The following is a 9,232-nucleotide window of genomic DNA, read 5'->3' on the forward strand; positions in this document are numbered from 1 at the left end:
TCAAGGAATAGCAGCAGACGATATGCACCGCACCGACGATGAATTTCACGTGGCTGGAATAGATTGTCACTCGTTCTGTTAGATAAAATGTATATCTCATTATTTTGACTAAATTACGAAACTCGGAGAATTAGTATTCTACATAAAAATTAAGTAACACCTGGTACTATTTTTTGAATTACGATTAAATATTTTTGAAGCAAAGAAATTGAGGTAAATTAAAATTAAAAGGATCATCCACTTAGCCGCATGCTATTGTAAACAAACAATCAAAAGCACATGGCTAGCTTGCTCCACTGAACTGAAAATACGTAATTTCAGTTCAGTGGCTTGCTCGCCCATAGAGTTGGATAAAGCGTAGCTTTATCCAACTCTATGTGCTCGCCTTGCTGATTGTTTACAATTGAATGCGAGCTAGGCGGATGATCTTTTATATCTAATTTTAATTCACCTCATTTTCTTTGCTTCAAAAAGGTTTTATCGTAATTCAAAAAATATAGTACCAGGTATTACTTAATTTTTATGTAGAATACTAATTTTCCAAGTTTCGTCATTTAGTCAAAATAATGAGATAGAAATTTTATCTAACAGAACGAGTGACAATCTCCCAGCCACGTGAAATTCATCGTCAGTGCATATCGTCTGCTGTTATTCCTTGAGTTGATTTACCTTCAGCCTAGGTTCGGATATATTCACTTGTTTGTAAGTACAGTTATATCATTATTTTCATTCTCATTATGTTGTTGATAGAAGAAAGAGACTCTGTCTGGATGTGGTCGTGATGGAATTCATTTTCATGGAATTCATTTTCATGGATTTGACCCGCGGAGCAGCTATCAGCTGCATGTGTTGGTAGCGAATCGGCATGCAAGTTGAATTGTCCGACTCATAATCACCAGCGTAATTCCCCTAATGTATACCTCTATCCACGTCACTTTGTTTTTCTAGAGCTTCATTTCATCATCATTCTCTTCATCTTCAAAATCATCAATTTGAAAATCCAAATCTAGATAAAATTATGGGTTTTCTTTCATTTCGTGATCGAAGTATTCAGTGACAGTGTGGAGAAAACGTACCCTCGCAACAGGTTTTGCATGCAAGTGGAGCTTCACGTTGGAGAGCCAATCACGCCTCTCGTACAGAAAGTGACGTCATAAAAAAATCCCCAATTTCGCGGACGTAATTCTGCGTGTTTGAAGCATTCAGAGAAAGAACTTTAAACTATCAATTAAATGAGTTCCATCGGTCTCCATGATAAATGATTTACACCATCGTGTTCTCCTTATTTTCTCCTTTAATTTGATATATGATTCTCCATTTTTACGATTTTCAATATAGTTCTACTTTAAAGCATTCATAGGTACAATGAAAGTGATACAAATGCCAGTCAATGATGCCACATGCTTATCATTTAAACTCATTTTTATGTGACATATTTCATATTTCAATTTTGTAAATTTCATGAAAAGTATGTTCCAGGGTTAAATCTCCATACTTTACTTACATACAATCATTTATTTATTCATTTGTTTAAACAAGTGGAACGCCTCTGGCAGTCTCGCCTGCATTACGCAATTTTAATATCGCAGCAGTGCTAACTTTGAAAACTACTATAAAATAATAATTCACAAAAACACCATTCATATAATGACATAATACCACGTTCATTGACCATAAATGACATTTGAACGGTGACTTAAGACTTGTCAACTACACCCATGTCCACATTTCATTCACTCTATCTATAAACTTTCAAAGTTATAATGGCAATTAACCAATACCCCAACATGGCCTAAGTTTATTGACCTTAACTGACCTTTGACCTTGGTTTTGTGACCTGAAACTCACAGGGGATGTTCAGTGATACTTGATTACTCTTATATCCCAAGTTTTATGAACTAGATCCATAAACTTTCAGAGTTACGATGGTAATTCAACAAATACCCCCAACATGGCCAAAGTTCATTGACCTTTAATGACCTTTGACCATGGTCATGTGACCTGAAACTCGTACAGGATGTTCAGTGATACTTGATTACTCTTATGTCCAAGTTTTATGAACTAGATCCGTAAACTTTCAGAGTTAGGATGGTAATTTAACAAATACCCCCAACACGGCCAAAGTTCATTGACCTTAAATGACCATTGACCATAGTCATGTGACCTGAAACTCGCACAGGATATTCAGTGGGACTTAATTAAACTAATGTCCAAGTTTCATGAACTAGATCTATAAATTTTCAAAGTTATGATGGTAATTCAACAAATACCCCCAACTTGGCCAAAGTTCATTGACCCTAAATGACCTTTGACCTTGGTCATGTGACCTGAAACTCAGGCAGGATGTTTGCTAATACTTGATTAACCTAATGTCCAAGTTTCATGAACTAGGTCCATATACATTCTAAGTTATGATGTCATTTCTAAAACTTAACCTTCGGTTAAGATTTTGAAAATAATTCTCCCAACATGGTCAAAGTTCATTGACCCTAAATGACCTTTGACCTTGGTCATGTGACCTGAAACTCAGGCAGGATGTTCAGTAATACTTGATTAAAGGGGAATCCAGCCTTGGCCATAAAATTTTGTGTTGGGAAGGAGAAAATAAATTAAACAGAATGGTGAAAGTTTGAAAGAAATCTGACAAGCAATAAGAAAGTTATAGCTGCTTTAAAATTGAGATCACAAATACAATGTAGATTTCAAATTGGCAACTGAGTAAGTAAATTATGACAAGGGGCAAGGACAACTTTCCCATAGGCCATGTACTTTATTATCAGGGATTTGTGGTTTTCTCCTAAGTACCAATTCCCCTGGGGCAGTAATCTAAATATATCCCAGGTAGTATATTGTTTTATGTCCTCATGAAAGAAAAATTTAATTTGAAATAAAACTTTTGGGAAAAACGACATTTTAGCCATAATATGTATTGGAGTACATGGAAGAGTAGTCCTTGCCTTACATCACTATGACATCCCATATGCGGCCAATTTGAAGTCTCCATGGGTATAGTGATTACCAATATTTACAACATTTAAAAATTCATAACTTTCTTGTTTTTTGTCCAATATTGTTCAAACTTTCACCTATCAACTTGTCTGATTTTTCTTTTCCTTATAAAAACAAGTTTTTATTTGGGTTGGATTCCCCTTTAACCTTATGTTCAAGTTTCATGAACTAGGTCCATAGACTTTCTAAGTTATGATGTCATTTCAAAAACTTAACTTTAGGTTAAGATTTGATGTTGACGCCGCCGCCGCCGCCGTCGGAAAAGCGGCGCCTATAGTCTCGCTCTGCTATGCAGGCGAGACAAAAATTATCTTTAATTTTTTTATTGTGTATTTTTCTAATTATTTTTTTTTCATGTTTCATTATTTGGAGACTGGATTTGCTTTTGAAAGGGGAATATCTTACATGCTATTTTTTAAATTAAAATGCAAGAACTATGTTATTTATTTATTTTTTTTTTTTTTCACTCTTGTAAGAAAATACATAAAAACTCAGAGGAAAGAATATTTCATTTCCAGATGGGTCTAAGAATTTTTTTAAATTTTATTAATTTTATATTTCTTTTTATTTCCTAGTTTCTTTTTTTTTCGTTAGGGGTGCAGGTGGGGGTTGTGTTTTAAACTGGAAAATGGGGATGGGATTGATACCGGTACAAGTTTTTGTGTCACTTTTGTTTCTCTTGTTTTGAGTGAACATTTGTTTGGAGCTTTGATGTCTGTTTTTGTTGTTGTTTAGAGCTTTGATATCTGTTTTTTCCTTCTTTTTTTTTTTTGTTTTGAAAGAAATAGACCACTCTTTTCCTTTTCTTTTGGCTTCAACTAATAATTTGGTGCCTTTCAAGTCTATCCATGGGGAGATTGATTAGTTTTGATTGTTAAATGACAAGTCCACCCCACCAAAAATTTAATTTGAATAAAAGGAGAAAAATCCAACAAGCAAAACACTAAAAATTTCATCAAAATCGGATTTGAAATAAGTTATGACATTTTAAAGTTTCACTTAATTTCACAAAAACAGTTATCTACACATCCTGGTCGGTATGCAAATTGGCAGACTGATGACGTCATCCATTCACTATTTCTTTTGTATTTTATTATATGAAATATGAAAAATTCTAATATTCTCCTCATTGTCATGTGAAACAAAATTTTATTACTCCCTGAACATGTGGAATTACCATTATTTTAACGGTTTATGGTTAAGTCAAGTTGGTCCTTATTGTCAAATCTGTAAAAATTGAAATATTGTATAATTCAAACAATAAAAAACAAAAGAAATAGTGAGTGATGGACATCATCGACTCTCATTTGCATATCGCTGAGTTGGGAATTTAACTGTTTGGGAAAAATAAGCGAAACTTAAAAATGTCATAACTTTCTTATTTTACATCCGATTTTGATGAAATTTGCAGCGTTATGTTTGTTTGATTTTTCTCTATCGATTCAAATCAACAATTTTCTGGGGTGGACTTGGCCTTTAATTTCTTTTCCACAAAATCTTGCTAATTTTTTTGTTTTGTTTTGAATAGTATGGAAGTATGTGTAAAAAAATTGTGTACATTTATGTGCAGTGATTTCACTCTACAGTGCGTATCAAAAAAAAGTTTACACTTTGAAAAAGCCCTGGGAATTAAAAAATATACATGTGGGTAATTTTTTCACATATAATCTTAGGTTTGGGTCTCATCTATCCAATGAAAGTAAAAGTTCTGACAGAATGTTACACTTGAGTGAGCACTGTCCATTCTTGTAAAGCTCGCAGAAATCTGTTTTCGCAGAAATGCTCGTTTTCACGCTGTGTCAAGGGGAAAGGGTGAAATCAAATTTACCCTGCGAAACATTTCTCATACATTTCCCTTGCACTTTTAGTTAATAGACTAGTTCGTAGTTACTTCATGGACAATTTTGGTCAAATGACCTTTTAAAACTTTCATTATGATAGGCAGATTTCAAAGCAAGATATTACGTAAGCTTGCCTTACATAGCAGGATGAATAAATTTAATAGACCAGGTGACTAGAATAGCACACCAATGAACACTTTATGAAGGTATTTGTCGCATTCCTACTTTGAATGCATATCATAGCATGTTGCATAATGTACTTGGCACACTGTGAAATACCAGTCGTTCGTGGACGCATTGTTGTTTTTTGTAGATGTAAATGAAAACCACAATTCAAAAGAATATATGAATAATCAAGACATCAAAGTTGGTGCTTATCTCGTTAGATTTTAAACTACCATGTCACTTTAGTACAAATGACCTTCCTCTGATCATGCGTAGAATCTTTTGATCATGCGCAGAAAGGAACTACGAACTGGCTTATTGAAATACAACAGATACATTCAAGCATTTTGTAACAATTTTGCAACCCAAATTGAAATTTTAACACTTAGTAAGCACAACCTTTACCCTTTTTGTGCCAGCTGGATCTGAGGACATAACTAAATCTGAACAAAAGTTTATATCAGACATCTCCAGCATTTTTTCACTAAATTTTTATCATTTAAAATGGGTTTACATTTCATTTTTTCATTTAATACTTGTTTCTCCACACCTTTTCCAAGCTTGACAATGATTAACAAAATGAAAATCAAGCCCCAGCCATTTCATGTAAATCACAGCTCAGTGTAAAGCAGATATCGCCACAATGGCCTCGGTGTGTGGGGGAGTGGGGTGGGGCGCAATGCACTCTTCGAAGTGTTTTGGTCAAGGAAACGAGTTAAAAAGGTAAAAGATATCTTCAAACCAATTTTCCTAGCTAAATTCAACGTGTTCTTCATGATTAAGGTCTACTTTTATTCGCATAACTATTTCAAAGTTCTGCGCAAATCATTTTTCACTAACTTTTCAAAAGTAAGTGGTGCTCACTCAAGCGGAAATATTTTTCGACAGTTATATCGTCATTTGCTTAAATGGATCTGTACCATTGTTAAAATGTGAAAAAAAATTCAGAATATTACAAATGTATAATTTTACAGGATTTTTTCTATTAAAGTGTAAACTTTTTTTTGATACGCACTGTATAATCTGAATTTATTATTTTTCTACAAAAAGGAGAGCTCAAACAGGGCCTTTGTAATACAAATCTAAGAAATGCATTGAAAACTGATAGAATATATTAAAGCTTAATTTTTATCCTTCTTGATACTTGTATTATTACATGTACACTCAGCTGCTCATCCCTCCTTAAAAAAATTGTAATAAAATGTCCATTGTCTCTAAAATCATAAGCTACATATTATACATGTATAACAAATTGTTGAAACAATAGAATAGCACACTTGTATTTTTATTGGGTCATACAAAGCACAAAAGGAATGATAATTTCCATACGTAAAGATAGACCCCCGTATCATGTATACAATACTTAAGTTGAAAAAGAGCTTGTAATTTAAATCAGAAAAACAAAGAAATAGATCTACATTAGAAATTACAAAAACAATAACTTTAAACAAATTCATTTAGGAAGTTATCTACATGATGCTGTTTTGATGCCAACTAGATCATATAAATTATCTATCATGATCACCTTCATTTGGCGAAAAAAAGAGGCGAGTAATTATTTTGCGTAATTTGCATAATTAATTAGAATTAATTAGAAGAAATCATTTTACTTATATTAAGAAGAAAAATTAAAAAGTGACATAATTACCTGGTACACATCAATTGAGCTTTCTTTCACCTTTTCATTGATACCTAAATTACTTTAAATGGCTCAAAAACAAAGAAGTTAGAGCCTGTTGAAGACTTGGGTTCAAAATGGTCACAAAAATCGGTTCTGTATTCCATTGACTTTACATTAAAGGAGAATGAAACTCTTGGAGCAAGTTAGCTTTTGTGAAAGCAGAAAAATCAAAGAATAAGATCAACAAAATTTTGAGTAAAATAGGACTAGCAATATTAATAGAAGAGTTATGAGCATTTGAATGTCGAGATCACTAATGCTATGGAGATCCTCCTATTGGCAATGCGACCAAGATCTATGATGTCACAGATGAACAACTCTCCCCTTTTGGACACTGAAAATATACCCCAAAACATCTCTTTTTGCTCATTCTAATCATATGACAAACGATTCATCAATGATATAATGTTGTGAAACCTCTGTTCTTGTCCTCTCATAAAGAGAACACCTCACCTTGTCATAGACTATAAAAGTGAGAATATAAGTGAAATAAGTACTCTAAAGTAATGAGGGAGTCGTACGTGTGTGACATCACAGATCTTGGTCGCATTGCCAATGGGAGGATCTACATGGCATTAGTGATATCAATATTCAAATGCTCATAACTTTCTTGTTATTCATTCAATCTTCCTCAAACTTTCAACGATATGTTTCTTTGATTTTTCTCTTTGATACGGATTCAGCAGGTTTCAAGGGTTTCGTTCTCCTTTAATTAAGATAATGACCACCAAATTGGATGAATATGTGTGACTTAAAGTTAAACTGGAATAACTTTGTAATTTCTTGAATAATTTGAAAGGTCTTTTTAAGAGCTTTCAAATCATCCAAATGATAACCAAATTTATTGATATTTGACGATTTTCATTTTTTTGTCACATATCCACATGTAGGACTTGCACAAATACATTTAAATGGACATGGTAATGGTATTATTCATGACAATCGTTTCGTGAATAGTTCAAATTCAGCTCAGACATGCAGTCATCACTGCCTCGACCTCGCGGGAGTCGCACTTGGCTTGGCTAGAGAGGTAGGGAGCTACCGGGGGCGCCGCCCGACTCTGGGCAGGCACTGCCCTGAAGCGGCACTGCACTGCCACTGCCAGCTTGTTCACACAATACCGGTACATTCACTACATGCAGCCACACGTACACACCCACTCATCCCTGTTGTCCCCATACGTACCGTCAGGATATTCGACGAAAGTCAGTGAGATTGCCTTCCATTTAACAGCACCAAATTCATCATCCGTGGCTTGGCAATGATCTGCCATATTGGACAAAATGACTGGAAACAAGAAAATCCTCCTGCGAGAGCTTCCAGGCGAGATAATACGAAATTAAAAGTCCGAACAGCGAAGACAGTCATCCACTTCGGCCAACTCGCGTCTATCGATTACCACCGTACCGATCGCGATATTGCAATGTAAAAAAAACAACGAAATATCCACTGATATAACAATAAAATCTACAAAAATGTTCAGACCGCAAATACCAGTTTTTTATTACCTGCCCCAAAATTGTTTAATTACATATTTTATACATTTATTTAAAAATTAATTGATTAAATTATCAATTTATTGATTTATTTATTTTTTTTTTTTTTTGGGGGGGGGGGGGCTGGTGGAGGAAGCGACTTTTGCAGCTTTATATATTACTGGTTGGTTTATATATCATCAACTGCACTCCTTCATTTCGTCTCATCCCATATGGTCTAATTAATCCTAAATCTACTATCATGAAACAGTACAGGCAACCGTCTGGTGTATTGTCGTACTGGTGAAGTGCAGTGTGCAAGTGTATGTACATCATCCGATAAAAGATTACTTACAGCGTGCAAGTAAAAACAAAACCTCCAAAACAAAATACTGTATAAGTTAAACCAAGTTTTTCTAATAAATGGACAAATGAAAAATCTTGGCAAAAAGAAAAAAAATCACTATTTGGCTGTTGCCTTTGCAATTTTGTCTCATTTCCAGTTAGTCCCCATTTTGTCTAATATCCATTTGGTTGAACATTTCTATATGGTAGGATGAATTTTCTAGGAACCAGATTTAACAAACGTATCAATACTTCGTAGACGAAGTGGAAATTAGACCGAGCATTAGATTAGACCTCAGTAAGTCACAGTAGTCATAATAATAATAGCATATTCACCTAGGGTAGCCACTTCAGTTCATAAAACTGTTCTCCCAACGGACCTTGCCATTATTATTACCCCAGCTTTAGCCGGGCTGCCTGGGTGCTCAAGCATTCAAGGAATTTCTTCCTACTGGGTACCCATTCACGGTCACCTCACCTGGGTCGAGTACAGTACAGTGTATAAGTAAATTTCTCTCTGAAGGAAAACACACCCAGGCTAGAAATCGAACCCACGTCCCTCAGATTGTAAGATGATTCATAACCACTAGACCAAGATGCACCCAAGAACAGCAATTAGACCACATAGATAGAAGACCAAATGGGTCTAACCCATGCAGGATTAGACTCACTCCTTGAAGACCAAGTAAATATAAAGCAAAATTCAGCCAGTTTCA

Source organism: Lytechinus pictus, chromosome 15, assembly GCF_037042905.1.
Source record: "Lytechinus pictus isolate F3 Inbred chromosome 15, Lp3.0, whole genome shotgun sequence".
NCBI classification, from domain to species: domain Eukaryota; kingdom Metazoa; phylum Echinodermata; class Echinoidea; order Temnopleuroida; family Toxopneustidae; genus Lytechinus; species Lytechinus pictus.